Here is a 15089-nt window from a genome sequence, read left to right as displayed (position 1 = left end):
ACTATGCTGAAAAATCAGTAAAAACAGGAAAAATAAAAGAAATAAAAAAATAGAAATAAAAAACATGAAATGAGATAAAAAACATCAACTCAAAATTCAGTAGAAAGGAGAAAGATAAATAAATAAAAAATATTGATGAAACAGAAAATATCAAAATAATTTGTTAGCAGGTTCATTGTTAAATATAGAATTAAAAACCCAGACAAATGAAACAAATAGTCAAGTTTCCTTTGCTCGCAATATGAAGTGAAAAAGAAGACATAAAAGTGGAACATAGAAAAAAGGTCAGACTGACATTGACATTATGGGTTATTTTCATAACCACAGTTCTCTGAGTACGAGTGAGCGTCTCCTCAGAAGCTCATATCTCACCACACCAGCCAGGATTAGTCGGATCCAAAGAGTGAGGAAGGGAAGAGACCCTCCATCTATAAAATGGCGAGCATCATGCTGCCTTATACATGTTCAGCTCTTCACATCCAGCCATATACTGTAGTGACTCTAAAAACATATTTGGTTTGAATCTCAATTTTAATTTTCTCCACTGAAAAGTGAGCCTGAAACTAGCAACATAACGTCGAGTGAACAGATCACAAAAGCTTATAAGGTCCCATGTTATACTCTTTTAGGATTAAACAATTTCACACAGCTGTCAGACATCCAACTATACTATATTGGAAATGTTTTGCCCCAAACTGATCCATGTTTCTGAATTTTATCTGTCTAAAATTCACTCAAATGAGCTCTACTTAGAACAGGCTGTTTCTGTGCCTGCACCTTTAAATGCTAATGAGCTCCATCTGTCCACGCCTACCTTGCCTGTTCCACACCCCTCGCACAAAAGGGATGTGGCTAACGCAGACACAGACAGCTAAGAGAGCTTAGGGGCAGAAGCTCTTGTCAACTCCCACTTCAATAACATGAAACTTGCAGAGGTAACTAGTTAGCCGCATGAAGCTGACTTCACCATACTCATTGACAACTGTAAATAATATAAAAACGTGGCTGGGCTTGCGCTAGCCATTCGCCACTTCGCCATAGTCGAAGTAAATTCCAGATTGGCTACAAGATTTTTAGACTGTGTAGCCACAGTGGTGTTCTTATTTTTACGGAAAAAAGGCTAAAACGTACAACTTTTTCGTTCGCTAGCGCCGCTCGCTAGCGCGGCTATTTCCGCTGGCACGGCTATTTCCGCTAGCGCGGCTATTTCCGCTAGCGCCGCTATTTTCGCATGCCGACAGAAATAGCCGTAGTGACCTGAACGCTCCCGATCATTAAATATGCACTTGGGTCATGAGCTCCTCTCGTCCAATGAAAAACAAAAAAATTCTTTTTTTCCAAGCTAAACCCGCGAATTGGTGTACGACAAGGCGAGGACGATTGAAAGACATTAATAATCCAGTGTTATATTGTAGAGTTTGTGTTAAAATCCTAATTGAACAACAAATGGTGAATGCTGAGAGGGGGGAGGAGTGGTGACAGACCGACCAGAAGGTAAATGAAAGATATTATCAATACTTTTTTGTAGTCTTAGACTTTTAATCCCTATGACCGGCAGGAATAACCAGCGATGTACAGTATGTAAATGTACGGCAGCGTAGAGCTGCCAGACCAAGAAAATGAAAACCGGGAGGCTTAGTACCATGTAATTACATGAAAGGTTTATTGTTATAACAATATCTTTTCATGTTATAACATGAAATTATAACATTATTTCATGATATGATTTTTTCACGTATATGAGGTGTATTCACCTCATTTGCTATTTTTCATGCCTTTTTAAATTGAAATGAAAAGTCATATTATCGAATTAAAAAACTAAACTAAACTATGTCATACCAATGGTTTTGGTGGTGGTCAAAGTTAAAATGTCTTCTAGTCTTAAGTAAAACTTACAAATAAGCATTGAGTAATATTTTGTATGACTGTATCTTCACATAGTGAATGCAAGTTTTCAATTGTTGAATCTCACATTCATACCTGCATAAAGTAGGACAGAAATAAAGATAGTTAAGCTTGAACTGTTGACTTTAGTGTATTTTTGTAGGTAAACTGAACAGAAGATTTTGCCCGCAGAATGCAGGAGAATAACCCCATTTTCTATAAAATTTCCCGGGGGAGGCCCCCCGTACCTGCCCTGTGGGGGTACCCCCCCCCACCCCCTGTGACAAGCATTGGTCATCAGCACGCTGCGCTGCTGTCTTGGACACAGAATGTGGCTTTTTGTGGCTTACTCAATTCTTTTACACTGAGCCACAGTGGTTTGGTCATACTACTTCCTAGTGCAAGCCCAGCGTGGTGACACTTATCTGTGGGCTGAGCATAGTTACCTGTAGGTTGGGATCCTTTTATGAAGGTTGGTGTTGAGGTAAAGTTGTGTTGATTTTTACAACCAACAACTGAACAACTTGTGTGTCTAGCTCAGAGTGACGACATTGCGATCTTACTGCTGGACACGCCGAACTTCACCTCAGGGATGAACGTCCCCTTATCCCAGGAGAGGGGCGGGGCTATGCAAATTACAAATTCACAAGTTTGTGGGCTGAACAGTCGATACGGGACCATTCTTTTTCCACATTCTAGGAGTAAGTAGAGTTAGAGAGGACCACTACATACAGTAGAGACCTGAAAAAATGTTTTTTCGTTAATTTGCACATCCATGTTCGTTATTGGGCCACTCCAGGAGAAATCCTCCTAAAACAAAACCCATGTATCATAGACCCTTAGCTGCCAGTGTCCTAAAGGGACATGAGGGTCTATCTGGACAAATGTCTGGCAGGGAACCGCCAGTGCTAAGCTGCAGCCTTTATCAGCCCACTTTTTATAATCTTTAACTGGAGGTTTTGGCATGTTTTTAAATAAAGCAGAGCTTCTCAGTCTACTGCAGGAGCATCGAAGACTTTCACTGACCAACCTTGAAGAGAAATATTTCTCATTTCTAGGAAAGCAGTGGGGACAAATGATTCAAGAGATCACATGCCAATAGTCATTCTCTGTAATGTTGATATGAATGACAGTGTTCCTCAGAAGGGATCCCGGTTAATGCAGGCGCTGTGAGAACAGTTAGACAGAGGTGGTGTGGGGGATGAGAGGCTATATCACTCTGTTAAAGGAAAGATTTTCCTTCGTTGCCTGCCACAAATCTCTCCATCGCCTCTGACAGTTAGACTTGGCCGGCTTCTGGCGGGCCTGCAGGCATCGCCGGCCCAGCACGTGAGCTTTTATCAACCTCTGCCCAGATGGCACTGCAACAGCACAACCCTGACAAGTCTGCTGATGAGGACTGGGAAGGAGGGCAATGAAGAAAAATGTAGGGGGGGCAAGCAGCAAAAAAAAAAAGTGATAGAAGAACAAAAGGGGAATTTTAACAGAGTGAAACATGTTCAGAAACGGTAGTTAAAATAATTCAGTGTTTGTCTTTGTAAACAAGACCTATGGACTTTATTCTTAGAAGAAATGCTTAAATAGCCCACAGCACCAAAAAACAGCATAAAAGCAAAGCTTAGTATTGTATAAATAGAATTTTAGAGAAACAGAAATAATTTAATTTCTTTCATATGAATGGTGTGTTTTACTACCAATTCACAGAGAAAAAAACTGCCTTGTACAATAACTTGCAGAAATCTGCCTGGACTGTTAAGATGAGAGTGAAATAAAGAGAGATACTCAGCGACATTAACAAACTTGACTTTTGTTGGTCAGCTCTTGATGTCTGCATGGAGAGAGAAGCAAGAAAGAACCAGAATAGGAAAACCTGTGAGCCCAACAACCAAAACACTGACATAAAAGATACCAAAATACCAGATACCAAAAGATACCAAGATGCTGAACTGTTAAGAGCACATGTTGTTAAAAGCAGCTAAAAAAAGTATGTACACCTAGAGTTGGAGTTGTTGTTTGCTCAGGATGTTGCAAACAAGTGCATAAGATATGAAGTACGAATTGTAATATATGTTCTTTGAAGCCACTGGTATGAGAAATACATATATGTAGCGCAAACCCATCCATTCAGACCACTCTCTTGTTTGAGTGTGTGACATATAATTCGAGCTATAAAGAAAAAGTACGAAAAAAAGGTTTTATAAAATCAAGACGGACAAAAAGTAAATCTACTGGACATACGTGGGGTTGGTTGAAGATGTTTCGTCTCTCATCTTCTATGTTTCAGAGGCCTTCAGGACTGGAAAAGCCTCTTGAATGAGAGGTGAAACATCTTTATCCAACCTTAAGCAAGTTCAGCTGTTTTTTCTTGGTTGCTTTTCTTGGTTTACCTCGACCTGGATGGCTTATAACCTACACAAGCCTGCTGTTATAAAGCTAATATATTTTCCTAAGGCTGATTTATTTTTTCATAACTTTCTTATGGTAGCCACGTATTCATACGAGCCTACAAACGGCAGCAGTGTGAGGAGGTTCTGAGGATCTACTCTACCCTGAGTGCTAGCATTTGATGGACTCGACAAACAAACATACCTGAAACTTAAGGTTTTTTACGCTGTGCTCATCAACTTAATGTCAGGCAATCCAGCCATCCCATCCTGAAAGCACAATTGTTGACCAGTAGCTGAAATAATCTTGCACATCCTGTGCCCTCCAGTTTGGGTGTTTTCTAAGTCAATCCATCCATCCAAGACGATTGCAGTCGTCAGGCAGTTAACAGAATTACATCTGCTAACAAACAGATTACCTAATGACATCAGTTTGAACTTTTAAAGTGTATTTCTGCATTTTTTTGCAGAATCCCTAATTTAGACACAATAAAGACATCTTGAGCATCCTGTAGTGCTACACAGAAGACTGATATTGATGACTGAACAGCTCCAGAGAGATTTCTATATTATGATTTCAACGTTCCCAGCATGTGATGCACCACAGCTCCTCCTTGATGATAAAGCAAGTTGAAAAAGGTAACAGACTCTCCCAATTTCATTCTCCTGCTTTTCCTCGCTGTTCCACTTTGCGATTGTTTAGATCAATTTTGCAGTGGATAATTTCTGCTGCTCTGCTCACTATCCTGGCATGAAATTGGCAGTAAGGTTGCCTTCAGTTTGCAGGAGAGGAGAGGAGGAGGCGAGATAAATGAGAGAGGGGTAGAAAGAGGAAGAGAGACACACAGGATAGATAGAGAGCCCCACAGGCACTGTGCTGATTTTAAACCAGGAATAATCAGCTACATCACAGAAATACAGAAAGTGAGGGTCAAAGGAAACAAAGTAGTGTGGAGTCAAAGGCCCGAGGCAGTCTTCACACACAAATACATCTGTTCCTGGTGATTCAAAGATGTCACACCCCAGGATAACAGCATTGTCAAAAAGCATGTACATCACAGGCTGAGACCTGGGACTACTCACTATGGCAACTGCCCTATAATGTTCAGTGAAGAACATCGCCAACGGCCGCTAACGGGAAAAACAAAGCCTGAACTGCCACTCTCCTTGTAAACCAGGAGGTAAACACATAATGTGACGGGGTTTTTTCTGTCAGAATGTAGAACTATATTTAATACAGTATTTTAAGAGCAGGGAAAAGTGAAGCAGGGCGTGTGGTACCAATCAATCACACCAATTTTCCTGTCAAGAATTAAAGGAAAGTTGCAGTATTGTCCGCCAACCAGATTTAAACGTTTGAAATTGCACTCATGTCCAAATAAAGTAATCTCATCAGCCTCTTCTGAGGCTAACTCAGCCTGTTCATTTTATTTGAATGTACAGTACTTTGTATTCAGCCATGGGAATTCTGGTTTCCATTTGATGTGAGCTTTAGTGGCAGATTCAGTCCACACAGCTCCATCCATTGTAAGATCGCTTGAGCACTACAGAATAGACATACTGCATTCAAAATAAGGTAGTGTGGTAATTCTGTTGGTCATGAATAATGTCAGAGCAAAATGTATAAATAAAATACTACATCTATTTTCCCTAAACCCCCAATGCTTCAAACTATGCCTCTGAGTCAATAAAAGAAAGCCTGATGACAACATGCTGGCTTCGCGTCTGGGGACTAAACACAAAGGTAAAGCTAAGTTAAGGTTAACGCACATTGATGCTCAACACTAAAGACTCATATGGATAGAGATGGAGCCATCAGAGTTTGGACATGATTTCAGAATGCTCTTGGATAAGGTAGAGATGGAGAAACAGGAGCAATGCCAAGAGAAAAGGTTGGGGGCAGGTTAGCTCCAAATCAATCCAGGAAAGGCAACTAAGAAGAAGAAAGATCCTTAAATCTAAATGTGCCTGACAGCCTCGCAGACAACCACCATGTCCATCATTACCTCCACTTATAGAGCATTGTATTTACTAGATACAGTTGTACTTTGACATAAGAGTTTAATACATTCCGTGACTGAGCTTATAAGTCAAACAACATTTCATAATTTAAAATAACTACAATCCCTTGTTAATCTGTTCCAGCCTTGTAAAAAAGCCCGGGACCCTTAAATTCTGAAATTTTTTTTAAAGTTACACAAACAATGATAAAGAGTGAAAAGAAACACAAAAGTCACAAGAATACACAAGCTACTTTTTTACTCCACTAAGGAGAATGAGATCCAGTCTCAGCTGATTTTGTATCCATCCGCCAACACGTGGTAAAGAACGAGATCTTGTCTCAAATGATGTTGTAGCCATCCACCAAATAGCAGTCCTGACACATGCATGGCTCGTATCTCAAATAACTCATATGTCGAGCAGCTTGTATCTCTAGGATCTACTGTAAATCATCTCAATGTCCTCCAACTGTTGTCATGTTTGTTCTTGTCAAAGCTTTTGGGACGTTATCGCCCTCCTTTGGTTCAATCGATAGTGAATGAGCATAAATGGGCCTCTCATGTTTTGATCTAAATCTTCACAGTGACATCCAAGTTGTTGCCAGGTAACAAATTACACAGGTTTTGTACTGGTAAGACAAGATGCTTTTGCACTTCGTTAACATTTGAGAGTCATTACTTTTTTATTTCCCCCCTTGAGGAGTCTCTTTCTCGTGGGCTGCGGTTACACTGCCAGCAGCAAAGTGGAGTTCAGTATGTCGCTCAGGGATGCTTCATAAGTGGATGGCGATGAACCCAGTGATCTACTCCAGGAAGAGCGTTTACATTCCTTCAGTTGTACATTTTCAGGTTGTCTTCGTCTTGTCTCCAGCTGCAGCCTATCCCAGCTAACTGAGGGTGTTAGGTGGGGAAAACTCTGGGCAAGGCGCCAGTGCACCGTGGAGCCACACAAAGACACAAGACAAACACACATGCACACACTCACTTCTACGGTCAACTTGGGAATGGCCAATTAACCTGAAGCGCATGGTTTTGGAGGTGGGAGGAAGCCGGAGAACCCGGAGAGAACCCTCGCAGACACGGGGAGAACATGCAAACTCCACACAGAGCGAATCCGGAACCGCCTTGCTGTGTGGCAACAGCGCTAACCACTGTGCCACCACAGTGTTTATATTCTTATTCAATGTACAGTAACATGATATTATGTGCTTTTAACAGTTTACGAGTGATTTTATGATTCCAATGTTTGAGGCAGAGTTATAGTGGGATAAAATAACGTAACTTTTTCTATAATTTTCCATGTATTTTTATTTGAAAACTGACCTATAATCACAAATGATTTAACTTGAAACAATGGAAGCCAATTTTTACCTGTATTCATGAATTATTCATCAATCATCACATACTTTAGTTCATTTCTAACTAATCATTTCTTAATTAAATGATCTTGAACTGATAATGAACTACTACATGATGATGAGAATTTGCCAACTAATGGTTAACCAGTTGCTAGTCCTGTTGTCTGGTAACTACTGAGAACTTGATGTACTATTTGAACACTTATGTGTATTTTTGTAGAACCACTTTTATCATATTTACCAAGCAGCCACAGCTTACATTACCTCTGTTTAATGTTGCATTACTTCCACCTCATCACAGCAGTTCTCCACTTGCTCCGTCTGCATGTTTGCAAAATGGCTTCTCACCAGCAGACTGCACCACACTGCATTAAACAGCATGGTAGCAGTCTGTGAGACAAATGTTAAGGCTGTTAAAGCAGACGGCAGTGCCTTAATTTAGATTTTGATTTAAGACGCTGGGATCTGATTGAAGGGACTCGGCTCTCCGGGGAAAACAAAATATGATGCAGCGAGGTCAAGGATATCAACCAGGGCACGAAGGGGAGGCTAAAACTCATGGTCATGCTTGGTGTGTGGCAGCTGGGCTCAGATACCCAGACGTTTAGTCTCCAAGAGGTGTCAGGCTGTCAAAGCCCTTCAATAAAGTATAATTTATTTTCAAGCATTAGACATCTCTTGAAGATTTACAGAATTTTACTGAATTCACAGGCTATAAGAATTGTTGGAATGTTACCTTCCTTCAGATGAAATGTGAAGAGCCAAAAAGAAACTAACATGTGACACCAGCATGTTGTATTTGAGTATTTGAAAGTACAAAAACAAAAAAGAAGTTCAAGGTAAATCAGTACCTTTCCTCTAGTGTTTGTGGTTCAGATGCTCTATATTCATAGGTTAATATCGAACTTATTATTTTATTAATATTTCATTACAGAGCTACTGAATGTAATGTCACTTTTTAAAAAATTCATTTTCTCAAAAGTATCTTTAATTTTAACATGAGTCAATTACAAATTGTCAAAGTCAATTTTTTGTTTAAAATTCAGTGACATGCTGAAACGGGTGTGGTTTGGACCCAAATGCAGTACACAGGCGCACTGGAACAGTTGGTAATGACCTTTATTATCACCAAGAAGACGAGCAGGACAATCTGCGTTCTGGAGAGCTGGCTGAACGTGCTGTGAGGCCGATGAGGAGTGAGCTGAAGAGAGGTCGGAGACGGGGGGGGGGGGGGGGGTCGTAGCCAGATGAGCAGTCAGCGAAGACAGAGGCACCGTTGGGAAGCAGGCAGGAGAGGAGACGAGGCCAGGCGGAGGAGTCAAAACCAGACGAGCAGGCAGATACCAGAGATGCTGAGGCAGAGCACGAGGTCAGGGACAGAAGGCAGGTGAGATTACCGGGAGGCAGACGAGGATGGCAGGTCAGGGACAGGCAGAGTCGACACCGGGAGATCAGACAGGGAATGAACGCTGGAAAGTCTCGCATGACGCTGAAGAACAATCTGGCAAGGTGGGAAGGTGCTGGAGAGACTACATGCAGGCCTGATTGCAGTGATCTGCAGCAGGTGAGCAGAGTGGGCTGGTGCAGTAGGCGTGGCCGGCAGGTAGAGTGGAGCAGAGGGAGGGAGAGTGGAAAGATACTGCAGCAGTGTGACAGGAGGGGAATGAGAGGCAGGGACTGTGACAGAACCCCCCCCTCAAGGGACGGCTCCAAACAGCCCAAACTGCCGCAGAGGAGCCGGGTGGGCGGAGGGGTCTGGTGGAGGGCTAGAATTCTTCAGAGGCCTCCGTGACAGTACCCTCGTCCGCTGAGAGAGAACTGTCCCCCTCCGAGACTGAGCTGACGTCATCCCCTTCAGATGCAGATGCTCCAGATGTAGGAGGAGACTGAGTGTTGGCGATGGGACCCCCTCGTTCTGAGACGGTGTTGGAAGGCTGGGCGGGGTGCAGGCGATGAAACTCCTTGATGAGTCTTGCATCCTGGATCTGACGGGCCGGGACCCATGACCGTTCTTCTGGACCGTACCCTTCCCAGTCGACAAGGTATTGTAGGCCTCTCCCACGGCGACGAGAGCGCAGCAGGCGGTGCACTGTGTAAGCAGGGGCCCCGTCTATGAAGCGAGGAGGCGGAGGTGGCTGGGAGGCAGGTTGCAGAGGACTCTCCAGGAACGGCTTGATCCTGGAGACATGGAAGGTTGGATGAATCTGCATGGTGCGGGGCAACTTGAGCCGCACGGCCACAGGGTTTACCATCTTCTCAATGGGGAACGGCCCAATAAACTTGGGGGCCAATTTCTTTGACTCCACCCTCAGAGAAAGGTCTCGGGTTGACAGCCACATTCTCTGTCCCACCTGGTAGGGGGGAGCCTGGGAGCGACGGCGGTTGGTCGGCCGTCGTGTACCGGTCAGTGGCTCATAGGAGAGCCGTCCGAGCCTGCATCCAGGTCGGCTGCAATGGCGAATGAAGGCCTCCACAGAGGGGCAGACAGTCTCTTTCTCCTGCGCAGGAAACAGGGGAGGTTGGTAGCCATAGGCGCACTGAAATGGGGATAGGCCGGTGGCAGAGCTGATGAGGGTCTTGTGGGCGTATTTCACCCACAGCAGTTGAGTGGACCAGGAGGCAGGGTGCTTGGAAGCCATGCAGCGGAGTGCCGTTTCCATCTCCTGGTTCATCCTCTCGAACTGGCCGTTGGATTGAGGATGAAACCCTGAGGACAGGCTGGTGGAGGCTCCCAGGAGGCGGCAGAATTCTCTCCAGAAAGCAGAGATGAACTGGGGGCCTCGGTCTGAGACCACGTCGGATGGGAGGCCGTGGAGCCGGAACACATGCTGCAGGACAAGTTCAGCTGTTTCTTTGGCTGGGGGAGCTTGGCCAGGGGCACGAAATGAGCCATCTTGGTGAACCGGTCCACTACTGTCAGGATGGTGGTGTTAACTCCTGACAGTGGCAGCCCGGTGACGAAGTCTAAGGAGATGTGGGACCAGGGGCGGTGGGGCACAGGCAGAGGGTGCAGGTGCCCGGCGGGAGCCCGGCGCAGAGCTTTGTTCTGATTGCAGACTGGTCATGCATTCACAAAGTCTCTGATGTCATCATCCATGGAGGCCCACCAGAACCGCCGCTGCAGAACCTCCCTGGTGCGCAGTATTCCGGGATGACAGGTGAGTCGAGAAGCGTGGGCCCACTGCAAAACCTCAGACCTTAGCTGCTGGGGAACGAATAGGTGGTCTTGGGAGTAGGAGCTGGGCCCCGGCTGGTCCTCCAATGCAGCTCTCACCCGCTCCTCCACCTCCCAGGTGAGATCGGCCACCAGATGAGAAGAGGGAAGGATTTTGTCAGGACTGGAGGGGCCCTCCTCCCCGACCATGAATTGTCGGAACAGGGCGTCAGGTTTTACGTTGCGGGAGCCTGGCCGGTAGGAGAGGGTCAAACTGAATCTAGCGAAGAACAGAGTCCACCGGGCCTGACGGGAGTTAAGTCTCTTAGCTGAGCGGATGTACTCCAGATTCTTGTGGTCGGTCCAGACGAGGAAGGGGGTCTTGGTTCAGTGGCGCCACTCCTCCAGAGCCAGCTTCACTGCCAATAGTTCTCGGTTCCCGATGTCATAATTCATCTCCGCTGGGGACAGACGCCTGGAAAAGAAGGCACAGGGGTGTAGTTCCTGGTCCTTGGCAGAACACTGAGAGAGCACGGCCCCTACCCCCACATCATGGGCATCGACTTCCACGACGAACTGTCTCTCGGGGTCAGGGATCAGGAGAATGGGGGCCGAGGTGAAACGCCCCTTCAGGAGCTGGAACGCCTCCTCGGCAGCCGAAGTCCAGCGAAAAGGGACCTTGGAGGGTGTGAGGGCAGTGAGAGGTGCTGCCACCGTGTTGTAGCCCCAGATGAACCTCCTGTAGAAGTTGGCGAATCCCAAAAAGTGCTGCAGCTGTTTGTGAGAGTCAGGGACAGGCCAGGAGGTGACGGCTGAGACCTTTGCGGGGTCCATCTCCATGCGGTCCCGGCCAATAATGTAACCCAGGAAGGAGACAGAGGAGGCATGGAACTCACACTTCTCGGCCTTGACAAACAGGGAGCTCTCTAGCAGGCGTTGCAGCACCGTCTGGACGTGGATAATATGTTCCTGCTTGGACCGGGAGAAGACCAGGATATCATCTAGGTACACGAACACAAACTTGTTGAGCATGTCTCTCAGCACATCGTTGATGAGGGCTTGTAATACAGCCGGGGCATTGGTGAGCCCAAACGGCATCACCAGATATTCATAATGTCCTGTTGGGGTGTTGAAGGCCTTCTTCCACTCATCCCCCTATCGGATCCGCACCAGATGATAGGCGTTGCGGAGATCTAGCTTGGTGTAGACGGTGGCCCCTTGGAGCAGCTCGAAAGCTGAGGCGATGAGGGGGAGAGGATAGCGGTTCTTCACCATGATGTCGTTCAGACCTCGATAGTCGATGCACGGCCTCAGAGACACATCCTTCTTGTCGACGAAGAAAAAACCTGTGCCAGCAGGTGACGAGGAGGGTCGAATGATTCCGGCAGCCAGGGCATCACTGACGTAGGTCTCCATGGCCTCCCTTTCAGAGGCGGCCCTTGGGGGGTACAGAGCCAGGGAGGAGGTCGATGGCGCAGTCGTAGGGCCGATGTGGGGGTAGAGAGGTGGCCCTTGCCTTACTGAACACCTCCCGGAAGTCGTGGTAGTCAGAGGGCACCATGGAGAGATCAGGGATGGAACAGGGGCTGGCAGACGGCGTGGGGACCCCCCCCAATCTGAGGCAGATCTGCTGACAGGAGGGACTCCATCCCAGGATGGACCCCGTGGACCAGTCTATATGGGGGTCTATATGGCAGTCTGATGGGTGACAGTTCCCAGGATATGACCGTCCAGAGCCCTGGCCGGCATGGGGCGAGGGAGAGGATCTCGGCTGATGTCCAGTTGACAGGCGAGTTCCTCGTCCAGCAGGTTGACATCTGCCCAAGAGTCGATGAAGGTGGCGAGGGTGTGAGACCCCCCTACCAACAGGAGCTGGATGTGAAACAGAGGTCGTGGGCTAGTGGCAGAGTTCTGGGACCGGCTAAGCAGAATGCCCCCTTCTAATGCTGGGCCCTTCCCTTTTGCTGGACACCAGGAGACAAAATGGCCGGCTTGGCCACAGTAGAGGCAGAGATTTCCCAAGCGTCGTCGTTCCTCCAGTGTAAGGCTGGTTCGCCCCACCTGCATGGGCTCCACCCCCACGTGCATAGGTTCAGAAGGGGGGCAGGAGTGGCTGGGACCCTATGTGAACAGGCAGAAGGCCGGTGATCACCTCTCTCACGGCGTTGTTCCCTCCTCCTCGCCTGTATCCGCCTGTCCAGCCTCGTAGTCAGCGCAATGAGTCCGTCCAGGGAATTGGGGAGGTCGAAGGGAACCACCTCATCCTTCACGTAAGGAGCCAGCCCGTTTACGAAGGCGTCACATTGGGCAGCAGCATTCCAGTCACTGAGTGACTGGGTCCATGGCGTAATCAGAAACTGTCCGATCTCCCTGCCTCTGACTCATGAGTCCCCCATGAGTCCCCCTGCTGCATCAGAACACCTTGCAAAGCTCCTCAGAGAAGGCTTGGAACGTGGCGCAGGTGGGCGTGCCTCTCTCCCACTCCGCCGTCCCCCACAGACGTGCTCTACCAGTGAAGTGATTAATGGCGAAGGCAACTCTAGCCCCCTCTGTGGCGAAGGTATTCGGTTGCAGGGCAAACAGGATTGAGCAGTTTGTCAAAAAAGGATTGCAACCCTCAGCATCCCCATTGGAGCGCTCTGGCACCCCCACCCGGGGCTCAGATGTTGAACTTGATGCTGGCCCAGGGGTGGGAACAGGAGGGGTTGGAACTGGGACAGAAGTAGCGTGTTGCGCCATGGAAGCTGCCATCTGCTGTACCTGGGCGGCTAGCGAGGTTAGCGCTTGTTCCAGGGGTGACGCTGACTGACGAGCCTCCGCCGCGTTGGAGTCTTCTGAGCCTCATGCTGCTGAAGCATTCCCTCCATCCGGGCTAGGCAGGACCGGGGGGAAGTGGTGTCTGCTGGGTCCATTTCTGGCTAGATTGTACTGAAACGGGTGTGGTTTGGACCCAAATGCAGTACACAGGCAAATGGAACAGTTGGTAATGACCTTTATTTTCACCAAGAAGACGAGCAGGACGCTCTGCGTTCTGGAGAGCTGGGTGCACGTGCTGTGAGGTCGATGAGGAGTGAGCTGAAGAGAGGTCGGAGACAGGCGGGGGGGGTCGTAGCCAGGTGAGCAGTCAGCGAAGACAGAGGCACTGTTGGGGAGCAGGCAGGAGAGGAGACGAGGCCAGGCGGACGAGTCAAAACCAGACGAGCAGGCAGATACCAGAGACGCTGAGGCAGAGCACGAGGTCAGGGACAGAAGGCAGGTGAGATTACCGGGAGGCAGACGAGGATGGCAGGTCAGGGACAGGCAGAGTCGACACCGGGAGATCAGACAGGGAATGAACGCTGGAAAGTCTCGCATGACACTGAAGAACAATCTGGCAAGGTGCGAAGGTGCTGGAGAGACTACATGCAGGCCTGATTGCAGTGATCTGCAGCAGGTGAGCAGAGTGGGCTGGTGCAGTAGACGTGGCCGGCAGGTAGAGTGGAGCAGAGGGAGGGAGAGTGGAAAGATACTGCAGCAGTGTGACAGGAGGGGAATGAGAGGCAGGGACTGTGGCACATGCTAATTAGGAATAAGGCACCTATTATCCCTGATCTTCCAAAGCAGAATGAGCGTGAAGCCCATCTTTCATGTCATCACAAGATGCTGAATGATTATCATGTAAGTAATTAAATATGCGCCATTTGAAATGTCTCAAACTGCTCACATTGGTAAAAAAAAAGAAGACATGAGTAGAGGATGAACCCTCTTTAGAAATATTAACAGGAAACCCCTTTCCACATTAGCATATTTTTGTAAAACACTCTTAAAGCTGTGCTGCAACGCACCCTGGGTACATCAAAGTTTATTTGCAATTTGCGTCTTGCCAGATGTGATTATTGAAGGTTAATTTTTTAGGCTGCTATAAAACCAGTTAAAAACCGCAAGGGAAAAAATTCCTTTTTGGAGATGGATGTGCAGTCTTAGCTCAAGCGTCATTTGTAATCATCTTGCTTTAATTTGTGTGCTCTCATCTTCCTTTGAGTCTCAGTGGTGTTTTCTCCCCATTTGGAGTCTCACCACCCTGCTGAATAAAAAGGCTTCTGTAGAAGCTTTTCTCATCCCATCCTGCAAACAAGTTAACCAGACGAGGACGGGGGTCTTTTTTTTAGTATTTTCAATGTGGATATTGGTGGTTTTTCATGTCTCTGAGCACATCTGAACACTGTTTACCATCCCCGAGCAGCGACTGCTATCTCAGACAGATCCAGATTGATGGAATGAGATTCTCCACACTATTTGACAATGTGTGCTGGTGGTTTGCTTTGGCAAT

At 47.1% G+C, this 15089-nt stretch overlaps 1 protein-coding gene across 2 annotated transcripts in view; it reads right to left on the bottom strand.

Annotated features, from left to right (window-relative positions):
- adarb2 (adenosine deaminase RNA specific B2 (inactive)) overlaps positions 1-15089 on the bottom strand; it is a 181359-nt gene that overhangs the window by 19073 nt on the left and 147197 nt on the right. The window lies entirely within an intron of this gene.

Source organism: Antennarius striatus, chromosome 20 (genome assembly GCF_040054535.1).
Source record: "Antennarius striatus isolate MH-2024 chromosome 20, ASM4005453v1, whole genome shotgun sequence".
NCBI classification, from domain to species: domain Eukaryota; kingdom Metazoa; phylum Chordata; class Actinopteri; order Lophiiformes; family Antennariidae; genus Antennarius; species Antennarius striatus.
Note: the sequence above shows the minus strand (reverse complement) of the source record. Positions and strands in the feature narration are given on the sequence as shown.